The sequence below is a fragment of the Colius striatus genome, chromosome 21 (genome assembly GCF_028858725.1).
Source record: "Colius striatus isolate bColStr4 chromosome 21, bColStr4.1.hap1, whole genome shotgun sequence".
NCBI lineage: Eukaryota > Metazoa > Chordata > Aves > Coliiformes > Coliidae > Colius > Colius striatus.
This window is the reverse complement of record NC_084779.1, coordinates 3,301,769-3,313,901: the sequence shown is the minus strand read 5'-3', so window position 1 is coordinate 3,313,901 and position 12,133 is coordinate 3,301,769. Positions and strand designations below refer to the sequence as shown.

Sequence of the window (12,133 nt, the reverse complement as noted above, 5' to 3'; positions counted from 1 at the left end):
CACGAGGTTGTATCTGCTCCAGAGACAGAGTGAGACTGTAATCAATACAGCAAACTTAAACCACTGTTGGATGTAGTTATGCATCAAGTATCAAAACTTAAAAGCACTTCTCTCTAAGCTGGTATATCTCATTAACACTCATTTCTAATCAGTTCATATCCAGGAGCCCATGTTGTTCCTTAGCTTATAGAAGTTTAGCCCAAAGCATTTTTAGTCCAAGCCTCTGTGCTTGAGCTCACAGCGTGTTACCAAGGTACAAACCTTTACTGTCATCTGCCAAAAAAAGGTGATTTGTACTGGAACTGGATGTTCTTATCTGCTTCCTAACTCATGCCTCATGCTGAATTTGAGGAGCACATCAGCTTCTGATCATTCATCTAGATTACTTTCACTTTCAATAGAAATCAGCCCACGTGCAGGCTCACGTGATGCCTTGTGACACTCGTCACCTTTGGTGCAGTTCCCTTTCTGTTACAACTCAATGATTTTCCCCTCAAACTCCAAGCCAAAAAGCTTCTTGGAATCCATTTCTTTGAACCATTTTACAACAGAAAGAATATTTCTTGCTTCCTCCCTTCTCCTCTCCAGATTCCACAGGTTTTGGATCTCCCAAGCAGATGTAAAAGTAATGACATGAATTTCTTGTTGAGGTGGGAAAAGCCCTCATGGATTCCCATCATTCCCTCAGCACTGCCACAGCCAGCACTCACCCCTGGTCCTCAGCACCTCAGCTCCACGCCTTTGGGATCCCTCCAGGGCTGGGCACTCCCCCAGCTCCCTGGGCAGCCTGGCACAGGGGCTCACACCCCTCTCAGGGAAACAGTTCTGCCTCAGCTCCAGCCTCAACCTCCCCTGGGGCAGCTGCAGCCCATTTGCCCTTGTCCTGTCATTCATGGCTGGGGAGCAGAGCCCGACCCCCAGCTCCCTGCAGCCTCCTGGCAGGGAGTGTCAGAGAGTGCTGCTGGCTGCCCTCAGCCTCCTCTTCTCCAGGCTCAACACCCCCATTCCCTCAGCCCCTCCCCAGCCCCTTGTGCTCCAGCCCCTTCCCCAGCTCTGTGCCCGGCTCTGGCCACGCTGCAGCCCCTCAGTGTCCCTGTGGCAGTGAGTGAGGGGCCCAGCACTGACACAGCCCTGGAGCTGCAGCCTGCCCAGGGCCCAGCACAGGGGACAATCCCTGCCCTGCTCCTGCTACCACCCCACTGCTGATCCCAGCCAGGCTGCCCCTGGCCTTCTTGCCCCCCTGGGCATGCTGCCAGCTCTTATTTAGCCATGGCTTACTATAACCTACAAAGGAGATATTGAAGCAGCTCAGCATCACTATGCTGTGGTATCAGGCTCTCACTAAACCAGGTGTCCTGCACTAAAATACAGGTGTTTGAAAACTGCCACGTGTCAGCCCTGCACAAACCTTGATGTGATGACAGAGCAAATGTCAAAGTGAAAAAGCAAGTTGCTGGGTGCTGAAGATGATGCTTTCTGCAATACCTCTGTACCACATGGCTTTTGTAACATCTAGACAAACTATACATATGTAATAAACCACAGAGACCAACAATGAATGAATTTGTCAAGGACCTTCTATCATGTGCCTCTTCCACCCCAATTCATGGTTTCTAGGAGTTACTCTACATTCACAATCTGCCAAGGGCTTCAAATAGAAGCTCAACAGGAACCTAGCTGAGAAATTTCACTCCTTTCCCTAAAAGATGAGATTTTCTTTCAACCTTGTGTTTTTCCAAAGCCTAAAACTGAGATACTCTCAGCTCTGGCTTCTATCTATTCCTGTAACTTACCAAGGAGTGATATTTTTCCACACTGAAAAGCTATTTTAAGTCTTTCTTCACAGTTACTTTCCTATTTCACATTAATGTAAATTTTCACAGTAATATTTTACCACAGGCATCTCAATGATGGCTTTGAAGGAAAGAATTGGAAAAAATAGCCTTATTTTTCCCCAAAAAAGGAATTCAGATAATTTTAAAGTGTTTTTAAAGTGTTGTATGGGGTATATAAAGGATAATATACACTGAATTATTTATGACAACTATTTGTACCTTTATGTTCCTTTGGGATTGCTTTTTTTTTGCTTGCATAATATATGGAAATACACACACACACACATGTCCATAGATGATACTGAGGGCAGAGCTAGCAAAAAATATCAAAAACCAGACTGCAGCTTGAGTCTGTGAAAGCCACAAACCTTGAAACCTGAAACCCTCATCAGAGTTGTACCTCAAAACCTTTCTGACTCACCAGGCTGGAAATCCACTGCTGGCTGGCCACCAGACTATCCACAGTTAAGTCTGAGTCTTTCTGCTACTACAGCTACCACTCAAATCTCTGCCTTTCTTGGACTAACAGGCACTGGGCAGCAGTTTTGTACTTAGCCCTGTGCAAAGCTTAGCTTTGCATCACTTGACAGCAGCCCCCCTGATAGAGGAGGTGATCACAAAACTCTACAGCTCAGAAAATGAAGAGATCCAAGATGCTGCAGAGTCGGACTCTGCACACACAGGAGAGGGAGCTGACAACCCCTCTGCCAGTTATTTGTGCAGACGAAAGGAGAAAACCTTGTACAGCAGCTTATGTTTCTCTATAAGCAGATTATGTTACTGAATAAAACACAGTTTCTCCCATCTACAGCTTTTCTTCCTGTTTTCCAAATAATTAAAAGAGCAGCTTAAAAGCTTTTTTTTTTTGGCATTAAAAATATTTGCACTATCCCACCAGAAAAGCAAAATACTACTTTCTGAGGGCTGATTTAGCAAAACTCATAAATAACACTGGGCTTCCAGCTATTACTATTTGAAAAAAACTAAATGAGTAAAAGGAAAACACTATTCTGTGTTCACAAATAAACGTGGCTACGTTCCTGAGCTGAATTTCCTCGATAATCAAGCTTTAAACAAACACACAGGCAGGACAGTGAGCCAAAAGTACCTATCCCAAATAGTCCATCTACAATCAAAACATTCTTCTGTGTAATGGAATGTTTCATGTTGAAAGACAAATCTCCCTTCATTCTTTTTCCAACAAGGAACTATTAAAAACGTGCAGTTACAAATACACTCCAACAAATCAGTCTTTGAGATGCAAGAGGCAGGAAAGTGATTAAACCAGCAGGATGAAAATACAGCCAGTAACATTTTCACTGGGGTGAAACTGTTAGGAAAATCCACCCCTATCTGCTAAATAAAGCTAAAGACACTTTAAAAAGGGACTGGAGCATCTTCCTGATGAGGAAAGGCTGTGGGACCTGGGGCTGTTCAGCCTGGAGAAAAAAAGCCTGAGCTCAGGGGGATCTCATTAATAGTTACAAGCATCTCAATGGTGGGTGTCAGGAGGTTGGGGCAGCACTTTTTTCTGTTGTATCTAGTGACAGGACAAGGGGTGATGGGATGAAGCTGGAACACAAACAGTTCCATTTAAAGATAAGGAGAAACTCTTTCACTGTGAGGTGAGGGATCCCTGGCCCAGGCTGCCCAGGGAGGGTGTGGAGGCTCCTTCCTTGGAGGACTTCAAGACCCATCTGGACACGTTCCTGTGTGACCTAATCTAGGTGGGACTTGCTTTAGCAGGGGTGTTGGACTGGATGAGCTCTAAAGGTCCCTTCCAACCCCCACCATGCTGTGATTCTATGACTTAAAAGTCCCCAAGCTTTCCTACTCACGTGCAACACAAAAGGCTCTCATGGAGCACCACTAGCTTCAGGAAGAAAAAAAACCCAGCTGCATTTTTAAAATGTCATGGTTTTTAAATGTGTTTGGGGTTTCTTTTTTCTTGTATTGATTCTGAAATAAAACCCCTGTACCATTTCCTTCTGCATGGAAAACACGTTCCATTTCCAAAGCGACACGACCGCAGCGGCACCGACCAGATACTCACAGTGCTGTACACAGCGGAGACGGTGGGAGTGAAGATCCGATCCTCGAGGGGCTGCTGAACAGGACCTCGGGGGATTCTGCAACACAGCAAGTTAAGGAAAGCACCTTGGAAGGAAAGGTGGCGTGATGAGTGATACACACAGCCAACGTGTTGTCTGTCAGCGAAAACAGTCCCCTTCTGCGCCCGAGCATGCACACAAACATCTCTGAGGCACTCACAGGCACACGTGATGACCCTTCAGGGCTTGCCAAAAGAGGAGCAAGTGTGGCTTCAAAAGGCAGATGTCACCGAGAAATGCAGCAAGGGAAGCCGAAAGCAAACAAAAGGCCAAACAATCCACAAAACCTCTGTTCTCTTGAGGAGGGGGGAAAAAATCCAAAGCCATGAGCCCTTCACATTCAGTGAGACAAACCCTGCTGGTCAGCAGGGCATTTTGTGACAAAGGCAGTGCCTGTTTTGCTAACCACACAGGAACTGAGTTGTAATTGTTTCCCTGTTTGCCTCTCTTCCACCAGTAAGTCTTTTCCTGAGCCACCCAGCAAAAGCTCTTGGAAAAAAGGCTGCCAGAGAGATTTTAAGTCTGGATGATGTGCTGCAAGGTCATTTAAAGCCAAATCACAATAGCTTTTTTAGATTGGAAAGGTATTGTGGGAGGGGAAAAAGGGGGAAAAAGACTTTATGCAACAAACAAATCAGCTGAAATCTGAACTGAGCCCTGGCCCAGGCTGCCCAGGGAGGGTGTGGAGGCTCCTTCTCGGGAGGTTTCCAACCCCACTTGGACACGTTCCTGTGCCCCCTGAGCCAGGGGAACCTGCTTGAACAGGGGGTTGGACTAGATGATCTCTCAAGGTCCCTTCCAACCCCCACCACACAATGACTCTATGAATCTGCTTTTCCTTGCAGAATGAAACAGGGTGCAGGAATTTAAGGGATAAAAGTCTCCTGCCTTAGGTCCAGTCTATGTCTGCACAATACCTGACACCCACTGTCACACCAAAGCCACACTTAACTCACTGAACAGCTTTCCACTAAAAGCCATATTCAGATTTCACCTTTTTTCTGTTTACATTTCCTATGTCAAAGCCTCTTGGGAAATGAGAGCAGCCTGGTTGATAACATTTCTTGCACACAAGCCAGCAATACAGACCTCGTGTGTGTTTTACTTTAAAACAAGAAATCATGAAAAGACTTCCAGGGTTTTGTTCAAATGAGAGAAAAAAAACCCTGCTCCTAATTTCAACTTGGAACCTAGAAGGTTAGTTTGAGTCTTTCAAGAGTCCTCTGTTTCCATTACAAGTTTGATCTCCAAAGAAACACCTCTGCCCAAACATTTGCAAGGACCAACACCCCAGCAGCAGGACAGGCCTTGCTTGTGATCCCAGCTCCACAGTTCCACTGTTTCCCTTCCTTAAAACAGAGGAAATGTTAAGGGTGAAGTAAGGACTCTTCAGACATCACATAATCTGAAAGGCTGGAAGGGACCTGGAAAGCTCATCCAGTGCAACCCCCCTGCCAGAGCAGCACCACCTAGAGCAGGGCACACAGGGACTCAGCCAGGTGGGTTTTGAGTGTTGGCAGAGAAGGAGACTCCACAGACTGTCTGGGCAGCTCTGCCCTGAATCTGTTAGAATCACAGAATGGTGGGGATTGGAAGGGACCTTTAGAGCTCATTCAGTCCAACCTCCCTGCAGAAGCAGGTTCACCTAGATCAGGTCACATAGGAACATGTCAAGAGGGTCTTGAAGACCTCCAAGGAAGGAGACTCCACAACCCCTCTGAGCACTGTTTGCAGCACATTTCTCCTCCAAGACCAAGGCAGAGCACAAATTGACTCTATCATGCTATTTTGTTATCAAACACATCACTACAAAGGTCTGTCCTGACCAAGCAGGGAGAGAAATTGCTCTTTAAAACTTCCCATTTTGTTACTTAGTCCACATTTGGATACCAGATACACTCAAAACCCTGCATTAGAGGATTAGACAGGGAAAGCCTGTCACTGACCTTCACAACACCTTCGTGGTTAAGTCATGTCCCTGTGAAAGCCTGGCAGGTGTAAAACAGGACACCTACAACCAGTTCTGGACTGATAGAACCCAGATGAGGACCTGACACTGCTGGTTTCTGAGCTGGTGCTCACTCAGCCTACGTTTCATATTCTTCTTACTGTATTTGACTGTATTTGCATGGCTGAGGCTGGTGTTTGATTTACAGACCTGCCAGCTTGTGCCTAAGTGGTATCTTTTTGATAAAACAAAGAGGTTTTTCACATTAAAATTAGATGTAGAATCGAGCAAAACAAGGGGAAGATTTGCTACAGACTTCAATGGAGCTGAGGCACTGCTCCCAGCCTGCATCCCAAGGATCTCACCTTCATTGCTGAGATTCAGAAAACACCGACAGAAACCCGAAAGTTAGGAGAAGACAATTAGAAACACACTGCAAGTCAGATCAAAACCTCACACATTTTCCACATGCCACCACTTTAACACCCTACTGTCACCCCCATAATCACCCTCTGATAAAGGAGGATGGGGTAGAGATATGGTTTTGTCACAGTTGAGATTTCCAATCTCGAGGGGTTTTTGACAATTCATGGAAGGAACTGCTGCTTCAAAAGGGATCAGTTCCCGAGTTTGGAAAATCAGTTTCATCCTCAAGAAGGTTGGGATTTATTTTCTTATTTTAGAACTTATATAAGCCAGGAGGAAATAATCTTCTTTGAGCAGAGTAACCTCTCTTTTTGTACCCAGGAAGAGCTGCCTGAAGGAAGGTGCCGTTTAGATGGATTTTCCCAGTTTGGGGTTGCTGTTTAAGATCACATCTAGAAACTGATGATTCCCATCAGATTAAAAAGAAACCTTTTAAGTCCTTTTTGGCAAATGACTTGACCTGGACACGAGACACAGCGAACAAATGACTTAAATTCCAGTAAGCCTTAACGAGATATAAGGGTTGGAGAAAGTGATTCCTTCCAACATCTGACTTCTGGCATCTGTAGACTGACTCCCTTCAAAATGCTGGGCTGGTGGCAAGGTTACTGTTCCCCTGCAAGCCTCCTGGAGCTTGTTTCTGTCCCCTAGTAGAAGTGATGACTTTCCTTCTCCTTATATCTTCCAAAGGAGCCCATCCTGGGGTCACAGATGCTGTTATTTCAAGAGATGCCTGCAAAAGTTCATTGGCAGACTCTTGCAAATGAGGCTCTTTTTCCTAGAAGGAGGTTAAGAGCAACAGCATGGAAGACTCCACCATGGGACTTGAATGGGTCATAGGAGGCAGGTGGGAAGCAAAACCTCATCCAGCAGTATTGTCTCATTCAGGTCCACAGTGAAACATCCTGCAGGGCACTCGTCTTCTTTCACTACATAGAGATTTTGGTACCAGAGAGCCACACAACCCAAGATGCAACACAAACCACAGGAGCACTGCCGTCCTGCTGCCCCCATGGTACACAGCACAACCCAGCCTGGATTTATTGCAGTGCTTAATTAACCACAGCACAAAGAAAATGAGGATATGCTGAATAATTCAGGCAGCTTTGTCATGCTACTATTCTGGCATGCTTAGATCCAATTCAGGAGGATCCTGTGCCCTCTCTCCTCCTCCCTGTATCTTTGCCACCCACGTCACCCACTTCAGCTGCACTGATTCAACTATCTGTTAGTTGATGACCAAGGAGGGTGGGGAGTGGAGGGGGTAGAAAAGCAAAGCTAAACCCAAACCTCACACCATTTTCAGAGATCCTTCCATTACCACAAGAAGAAAAGACGAGGAGGGCGATGAAGCAGAAGAGTGGGAGCAAGAAGAAGCTCTTAAATCTCATCTGCAGCCAGCAGGTTAATAAAGTGCAACTACAGCCTCTGCTTCTCACTCTTGCGTCGGGTTGAATGATTCTACAGCTCTCCTTCCTTCATCAGCATCGTGCCAAAAAACCAGGAGAAGGACAGCAGCCAGCAGGTAGCACTGACTTTAGTTTCTCTTCATTGCTGTTTAGGGCTCATTAACTCATGAAATATGTAGATATATATAGTTAAAAATGCACGTCAGCGAGATACTTCAGGCAGATTACTAAACGCAGACACAGATGCAATGGGAGTTCCACCTAGTCCCCATCTGGCTGCAGCAGTGATTACAAGCTGGGGAATTTTAGGATCTATTAAAGACCCAGTGGGAAAAGACAGGCAAAGACAGTAACGCCAGTTGGAAACAAAATGGAATTTTTCTCCAAACCAGAAGTCTCCCCTCAAAGGAGAAGGATATCTTGTCATTAGACAGCTACAGCCACGCTCCAAAGAGAGGGAGAATATGCAACTTCTCTGTAAAAGCAATTAAAGACAAAAAAAATGCAGAGCTGCCCATCAGCTGGAGCATTCAGAGGCACTGACAAATGCAGAGTTCAATAAAAGTCAGGAGGACTTTCTTGCAGCAGTCTCCCCTTTGTAGCACATTTATCTGCTTGTTCTAATCATGCCACAAAACTGAAACACTGCGAGATTTTTGGTGGTGCTTTTACAGCAATGAAGAACCTGAAAACATGCAGCAAAATAGGCTCTTACAGCAAGAATTTGTACAGGGTTTTCTGCTCTGTTCCTGCTTCCAAGATTGGAGGAGGGAAAGAAAAAACACTATTACATTTTCTTCCAAAATGGATTCATTTTCTCCTCAAATAGTGCTTCTTACCTAAGCTCATTTTCAGCAACTAGCAACCATTTTATCCTGAGCATGCACTGATGGCCTCTTTCTGCACTTCCAGCTGACAGTAACAAGTAAGCACCTTCTCCTATGAATAAAAATATCTGGGGGGTACCCAAGGGCACGTATGCAAACGCCTTACAAGAATCATTCCAGAAAGACTGATTTTTATCCATGCACAGATACAGAGCGAGTCTCCCACCAGCTATCCCCGGGGTTATATAATCCCAGTGCGTGTCCCCGCTTGTACCGAAACTGTGTATTAAATGACTGAAAAACATACAAGAGAAAACCATCCAGCAGGACAACAGAAGAGTAAGAATGCACAGCAAATTCAAGCACTGCTTTCAGCTTTTTGATGCAAGACCTTTTTATAAACCCTCCGAGTAGGGAGATCTTTGATGGCAGGGAGCTGATTAAAAAGCAGGTTTCTCCTCCGCAGGCTCTTCTCTATTTAACACGCGATTAAAATGCAGGAGGTGAACAGCAGAAGCACCTCATTTAGCAGAAAGGCTACACCAGCCACAGCAGCTCACTTCAACTTCCCCAGCATCACCCCATCCTTTGCAGCTCCACTATCCTCCACTCACCAGGCAAAAGCCTTTTGTTCGGCGCGCTCGATCCTACCTGGCAGCGAGCTCCCAGAGAGCTTCCCTCAGCGCACCGGCTCCAGCGCCGGGGCTTCCTCCCCATCCACTGGCAGCGAAACCCACGGCCACATCCGTGCCATAAAGATGACTTCTTAGCTCCTCTGCTGCCTGCCTCTCGTCCTCTGAAGCAGAGCTCTCACAGCACACTTGTGGTCTTAAAGAGGTAGTGCAATGGGGTCTGTGCCGTACCTTGGTGGGGTTTTGTACCAAGTGTTTCCAGGTTGCAGAAATCCCTCTGCTTCCCAGTTTTTTTCAGCTGTGCATACAGCAGAGAAGGGGCAGGAGGCAGCATCATGCTCCTCTTTGCCAGTTTGATATAGGAAAAATCAAACCAGGCTTGCAGAAAAAAAAGCATAAGGTAAAAAGATAAGCCTACCTACAGCCTGCTGTGTCTTAGAAACCTGCATTGCAATGTTTGAAGAGCTTGGAAAGCCTCAACGCTCCCTAATGGAAGGAGAATTCAATGGCAGCAAAAACTCCTCAGCGAGAAATTAAGCAACTTGTTTTCCTGGGCTTTCCACTCGCTGCCCCCAAAGGCAGCAGCACACTCCACCATGGACATGGTTATTTAGCAAGTACTTCCCAAATCCATTTACCACTTCAAAATAAATTCCTCTTAGAATGACAGAATGGTTTCATCTGGAACAGACCTGTAAGCCCCTGGAGCCCAGCCTCTGTCCCAGCCCTGTCACCCACCAGCCCATTGCCCTCAGTGCAACACCCACCCAGCTCTGAAACCCCTCCAGGGACGGTGACTCCAGCAGCTCCCTGGGCAGCCCCTTCCAATGCCTGACAGCCCTGGCAGCAAAGACATTCCTCACATCCAGCCTCAACCTCCCCTGGTGACACTTGAGGCCGTTTCCTCTTGTTTTATTGCTTGTTTCTGGGGAGAACAGACCCACCCCAGCCTCGGTAAAGCCAGGGGAAGGAAAAATCAAACAAAAAGAGCCCCAACAACAAACAACAAAACCCCAAACTCCAAGTGACATAGCACATGGGGAGGGAATCAAAACAGTGCCATCCATCCACTCTCTCCATGCTGAAATACTTAATAAACTCAAACTTTATCCAAGATCACAAAACAAAGTAGTCAAGTTAGAAAGCAAACAACTCCAAACTTAGGAAAAGGCAGAATGAATGTCGCCCCTGTGACTATGATTCAATCCCCCTGTGCATATGGAGAATCAAGCCCTTAATTACCGAGGCACACACTGGTTTTCCCCAGTGTTCCTGTTGTCTCCGCTTTTTCCACTCTGACAGGAATCTAGCACCTCCAGAGCCGAGCAGCTCTTGCTAGTAAGCCACAAGAGAGAATTCATATCTAAAAAAATCAAGGCCAATGCAACTCAAGGACTTTGAAAAATGTTTAAAGGCTTAAGAAGAATCTCCTAAAATGTCGAGCTGCTGCTAGGCTCTTCTCTAACCCATCACCCAGATCCAACAGCACGTCCCAGCCCCAGCAGCCACACAGGGCCCAGACATCCAACATCTCCCATCCTTGCAGATGTTTTGTTCTAGGCTGGGTTTGGGGTGGGTGTTTTTTAGTTTTTAGGGGTTTAGAGGGGTTGGTGGTTTTTAGCTATCAAGATTTTCCTGGCAAGGGGGTCATGTCTTTTGGGGGAACTTCAAAGGAATAAGCTGGCCCTCTGTATGAAAATGGTGGATTTATTTTAGAGTTCTTAAATGCATGCGATTGGTCTGGCACAAGACAGAATCACATAACCTCAAGGGTTGGAAGGGACCTTGAAAGATCATCCAAGTCCAACCCCCCTGCCAGAGCAGCACCACCCAGAGCAGGGCAAACAGGGACTCATCCAGCTGGGTTGGAATGGCTCCAGAGAAGGAGCCTCCACAGCCCATCTGGGCAGCCCCTGCCAGGGCTCCCTCACCTCAACAGGGAACAAATTCTTCCTTGTGTTGCTTTGGAACCTCTTCTGTTCCATCTTGTCCCCGTTGGCCCTTGTCCTGTCACTGGCCATCCCTGAGCACAGCCTGGCTCCAGCCTCCTCACACCCACCCTTTATGGGTTTGTACACATCAATGAGGTCACCCCTCAGTCTCCTCTTCTGCAAGCTAAAAAGCTCCAGCTCCCTCAGCCTTTCATCACAAGGCAGATGCTCCATTCCCTTCATCAGCATGATGTCAAAATATAAGAAAAAAAAAACCCTAATGGAGGGTTGTTGTTTCAATGTTTGGTGTTTGCTGCTGTTATAGAGGAGGAAAAGGAATTCAACTTTTTGCTGGCATGAGCACTCAGAAACGTTGTCAAAGTTAAGAGCTGCAGGTAAAGGACTCCTTAAAAGACAGTATCGGCTTTACCCCAATGCTTAATTCTGATATTGGCTAGTTAAATGTTTTCAAATTAAAGGGACACAATAAAAGCTGTTTGCAAAGTGGCCAAAAATGGGGTTTACATTTAAAAATTCACAAGCTATGGAATCAAGCAGTACATCGTTGTGCCCCTATTCCCGTAAACAGATGCAAAGCATACTTCCAAGATTCATCACCTTCTATAATGACTTACACCCAGAAGGATCTTACAACAAAAGCCATTATTAAGCTTGTTTCAGCGTTTTACGGCCTGATATAAAACTCTTCACCACAACAAGTGTAGTCAATGTTCACAACCTAATAGTCGTTTATCAAACCTATAACTTTTAAGTGGATCGATGAAGTGCTTGTGCAAAGTACCTTTTTAACACACAAAATACAACAAAGGATTAAACTGTAACACCAAATTCTCTTTCAAGTTCTCATTTATGGGCTATTTTACACTTGTAACAAACACTTTAAATGAGGTATTTATCTTTGGCTTTTGTACCAGAAATGCACCTAAACAAATATTGTTGATGTTTCACACCAACTCACCGGCTCCTTTATGAGCTGCAGTTGCCTTGTTTCAA

General features: G+C 45.8%; 1 protein-coding gene across 8 annotated transcripts in view; it reads right to left on the bottom strand.

Moving 5' to 3' along the window:
• The window catches only part of EIF4G3 (eukaryotic translation initiation factor 4 gamma 3), a 165,054-nt gene that overhangs the window by 113,604 nt on the left and 39,317 nt on the right, over window positions 1–12,133 (bottom strand). For all 8 annotated transcript variants that reach the window (XM_062013190.1, XM_062013184.1, XM_062013187.1 and 5 more), the window contains exon 2: window positions 3,889–3,964. The gene's annotated coding sequence lies outside the window, so the exon portion shown is untranslated. The remainder of the gene's footprint in view (window positions 1–3,888; window positions 3,965–12,133) is intronic.